The sequence below is a fragment of the Rhincodon typus genome, chromosome 43, assembly GCF_021869965.1.
Source record: "Rhincodon typus isolate 14 chromosome 43, sRhiTyp1.1, whole genome shotgun sequence".
In the NCBI taxonomy this organism is placed as follows: Eukaryota; Metazoa; Chordata; class Chondrichthyes; order Orectolobiformes; family Rhincodontidae; genus Rhincodon; species Rhincodon typus.
In genome coordinates this window covers 9,901,130-9,905,807 of record NC_063374.1, presented here as the reverse complement: position 1 = coordinate 9,905,807, position 4,678 = coordinate 9,901,130, and the positions used below count along the sequence as shown (strand labels likewise).

The window sequence follows — 4,678 nt, the reverse complement described above, 5'->3', positions numbered from 1 at the left end:
TGACAGAGACAGGGAGGGGGTGTAGGGGGCTGGAGGAGGTGACAGAGACAGGGAGGGGGTGTAGGGGGCTGGAGGAGGTGACAGAGACAGGGAGGGGGTGTAGGGGGCTGGAGGGGGTGACAGAGATCGGTACAGAGCGGGTAAAATTGGTTGACAATAATTCTGAAATATGCAAACAGGTGACCCTGGAGGACTGGACAGGAGGGTTTTGCGTATTTGCAGTGACAGCAGTTGGGAACAGAATGCCTCATCATGAAACAGGAGACAGACGTTACAAATGCCAGTTTAAAGGGGTGCTTATAGGGCAGTGGTGTTGTCCCTAACTGTTGTACCGGAAGACTGATGTTCAAGTCCCTCCTGCTCCCTGATACTTGCAGCAATATGTTCCATTGTTTTTAAAATTCTACAAAGTTCTATCTCTATAGGCTGTCAGCTCTGAGAACTCCTGAAATCCCATTTATAATGGCCAACAAAACAAACCCTCCATGAAGAAAAGTGAGGCAAGGAACCATTTAAATGTGTAATTTGCACCCTAGTGGGACAAGCTCAAAGATGTGAATGGCCTTTACAGCCAGTCTGCATGACATAAATAATTCTGGTTGCCTGAATGTACAACTAAGCATTTCACAACTCCCAAAAGAAGTAACTAGAAGTTAACACAGTGGAGACTTTTTTTAAAATCCTAGAAGTTGTTACATAGAAATTCTCCACCCAACAGAGAAGATGCAGAGTGAGATGGAATCGAAGGGGCTGTTGGATTGAGCCAACGAGGGAGAAAGTGTTCCCTGGAGCAGGAGAGTAGGTCACCAGAGGGACACGGATTGAAGAGACTTGGGCAAAGGACCCGAGGAAGAGAGGAGGAGAAATTTTGCGCTGGTTTCAATAGAATGCACTATCTAAAAGGGTGGTGGAAGCAAACTCCAGCGACTTTCAGAAGGGAATTGAATAGACAAATACTCGAAAAGGCAATATTTGCAGGATGGGACAAAGTGGGAATAACTGGAGAAGTCTAGTTTCGATGGGCTGAATAGCCTCCTCCAGTGCTGTATTAGTCGACGATGTAACACACGTACACTACAAACACGTCTTACCAAAGCAAACTGACCACCCCCCGGTAAACAACAAGTTGACTAACCAACTCCCACCCCGGTTCAACAGATTAAAACCTCACCAGTTTGCCCAGGGTCCAGTTGCTCCTGGTCACAGTTGTTGGTAAATCGGTTAGCAAGTGTCTTTCCCTCTTAACATGTGCCAGAGATGAAACTTCCTGTTCTCTCTCTCTCCGAGCAGGGCGTTACCGACCAATTTCTAAACATGTAAGCAGTTTCCGTTAAGGGAGAAGTCTGTCCACCCAGATCCCCAGTTCCTATTTAAAAAAAAAACTGCCCTCCTGCAACACACTGAAGTCAAAACAAAACTGAACCCACCATCAGCGAGCTCCAGACTACCTACTTGGCAGGTTTTGTAATCTCAAGGTGGTGACTGTGCAAATGATGAAGCAGACAGGCATGCTAGGGCAAGGCGCTATAATCATTTACCTACCTGTAGCTGAGGATTTATGTTTAGAGATTTGAGCTACTTCAAGCCCTACTCCTCGTTGGTTTCCAATCTTTGAAGCCACTTCAAAAAGCTGGAGGTATTTTTTTTCCCTCTCCCAAAACTCCCCCCATTAGAATTGCATCGAAGTTTGGGGTTTGTTGGAAGTTTGTCTGAACAAGTCCAACTGTTGGAGCATGTAGAGGGTGTCTCCTGGACAGCTCTCACCCAAACTTTCAAAAGAGCTTTTGACGTCCTTGCTTTTTAATTCGTTTGTGGGATGTAGGTGTCACTAGCTGGGCCCAGCATTTATCGTCCATCCCTAACTGCTCCCCCTCACCTCCTCGAGAAGGTGGTGGTGAGCTGCCTTCTTGAACCGCTGCAGTGCATTGACCCACAATGCCGAAACAGTAGGGAATTTCAAGGTTTTGAACCCAGCGACACCAAAAGAATGGCGATATATTTCCAAGTCAGAATGGTGAGTGGCTAGGAGGGGAGGTTGCAGGGGGTAGTTTTCTGATACTCTACTGAAGGAGAGAAAAAAAATTCCAAATCATTTCTGTCACCACCTTTTGTTTTACAAAAATATGTGACAATATTCCTTTCCTTTACTGGCCCACCAGAGTCACTGCTCTGAATGAGTGTCATATGAAATCATCTCTACATCACTCAGCAATCTCATGAAGTTTTCACAATGCAGACGTCACATCATTTGTATTGTCCATTGCACAACCTTCCTAAGAGGTGACTGTAACACCCCTGATGTCAACTAGGTTCTGCTATTTCCGGTGCAAACATATCACAGAGAGCTTTAAACTCGAGTTATGTTCAACTGTTTAGCCAGCATCTTCCAAATCCACCTATTACCTAGAGTGCCTCCATTGGGAGGACAAGGGGCACCAGATATATGGGAACACCACCCTTGGCAAACTCCCATCCCCCAGGACTGCCCTGATCTGGAGATATAGTCGGTCATTCCGCTAGTGTCTCTGGGTCAAAAATCCCTGTATTCCCTCTCTAACAGCATTGAGTGTCTGTACAATCCCAAGGATTGCAGTGGTTCAAGCCAGCAGCCAACCACCACCACCATCACCAGGACAATTACGGGATGGACAATAAATGCTGGGCCTAGCCAGCAACACGCCTGAATAAATGAAAGTAAATAAAACCTTACTGGGCCTTTATGCCCTTGAGTTGGGACTTTGTAGCCCAGAGTTTCTGGCTCAGATGCAGGGACAATACCACTACACTACGTGACCTCTCAGGTTGCATGTTCTACCGCTGCCCATTACTCTCAATGGTTAACTTAATATGAAGGAATGATGCTGCTGACTCAATGTATCGGAACAAAAGCATTTTCTTTTTCATGCATTTCTCATTCCCGGTATTGCTCTCCAAAAGTCAATCTTGAATATTTACCAAGCTAGTCTGCTGACCCGTCCCTCATTAATGTGACGAATCAACCTCTCATTATTGTGACACTGAGGCCTATTTCCTAAGTTCTGCCCACACATACTTACTCATGGGCAGTAGGCTGCAGTTTTGACCTTTGGTGATCTAGAGCACAGGGCTGGGATTTCCCCACCAATAGGTGGATATTTTGATTGTGCACCATTTCTCTGCCTCCTGACATGCTGGAGAAGGAGCTTCCCCATCAAATGGTTACAACCCTGTCTGCACTGTGACTCCAGGGAGGCCGATAATCTCTAATGGAAGAACCAGTAACATTGCATTGGTGGCAACTGTAGCCAAATGAGCAGTACGGAGTCAGGAAGGTCTGGGTACAACTCTTACTTGTCTGTCAGAGATTTGGCCTTTTGGTGCCATGTTGAACCAATGACCCACCTACCTTCTCAAGTAGCAAAAAGATCCTCTAACACGTGTTTAAAAACTCTCCCTCAGTGTCCTGGCCAATATTTAAATTTAAATCAATGCCACCAAGCCTGGTTATCTTCTGATATCTATGATTTGGGCAACATTCAATTCAGAATGCTGGATGGAGATCTGCAGCTGCTGTCTTTCAAGGTCAAGCCACCACCAGAAAGCCTTTGCAATTTGCTGCAGTGCATCTTACAACATTACAGCCACAAAATACCAGTGGCAGAAGGATTGACTGTTTAAGGCAACATGAGGTGTCAATCAAGCAGCCTGCTTTATCATTGAGTGTAACTCGCATCGAGATTAGTTCCTGCCCTGACAACTTTAGAATCAACAGTGGCCCCTGATGGATGTTGTTGGTATTGACTGCACAATGCTCAACCAACCAAATGTGGGTGCAGTTTAATTTATCCTGTGCTTGTTTGGGTTTGGAGGAATACTTCTGGAAGACAGCAGCTAGAATTTGCATCAAATATGATATTCACCACCTTAAAAAGGAAAAGAAGCCCAATTCATGCCAGTTCCTTTCTGTAGCGGAGCATTCAAGATCACGATTTCTCTTGTAGATTCAGCTGCCTGGCTAAGCTTAAAGAAAAACAGGAACAAGGAAGACCAAGCAGCAGCCAACTGCAATGTTGATAACTCCTTCCTAAATCTGATTTGGAAGGAGTTAACAAATATAGGAAGTGTGAGGATTTCAAACTATTCAATTATGCATGCAAGTGCTATATGTGGTACAACTCAAATTCACCTCCACTCATTTGACAGAGGAGAGGAAGTCCATTCTCTTTCATATCCCGACGACCACACTCACATCCCAGTTTTCAAAGGGAAAGCGTCTGGATGGTATCCATGGAGAAGAGCTCAGTAAAATTGTCATCTTTAGATGGCAAAGAAACACTTGGGAGAAAATAAAATCCCCAAATATTCCAAAACCACGACATTAAAGATCAGTAGCTTATCTGAGCACGACTCTCATTTTAGGCAGATGGAGGCAAGCAGTGGTGAAAAAACAAAACAAGATGGTAGTTGTGTATAATAAGATCTTGCTGGTTGCTCAGGCAAGCTACACATGAGAAATATGGTGTTAAAAAGTACAGGCACTACAAAAATTGAGAAAAGGAGAGAAAATACAGTCAAAAAGACAGCTAAGTGAGGTAGGGGGTTACACAAAACGTGCAGCACTCTTATGAATATGCACACATTATGTCTGCGAATTGCAATAATTACAGCAAGAAACAGAACTGGACAGGAGATGCACAGG

General features: G+C 44.7%; 1 protein-coding gene across 1 annotated transcript in view; it reads right to left on the bottom strand.

The window, feature by feature from the left end:
- The window catches only part of LOC109925876 (fermitin family homolog 3-like), a 21,674-nt gene extending 20,342 nt beyond the window's left edge, over positions 1-1,332 (bottom strand). The window contains exon 1 of the mRNA XM_048619548.1: positions 1,172-1,332. The gene's annotated coding sequence lies outside the window, so the exon portion shown is untranslated. The remainder of the gene's footprint in view (positions 1-1,171) is intronic.
- Between the last annotated feature and the right edge of the window lie 3,346 nt (positions 1,333-4,678).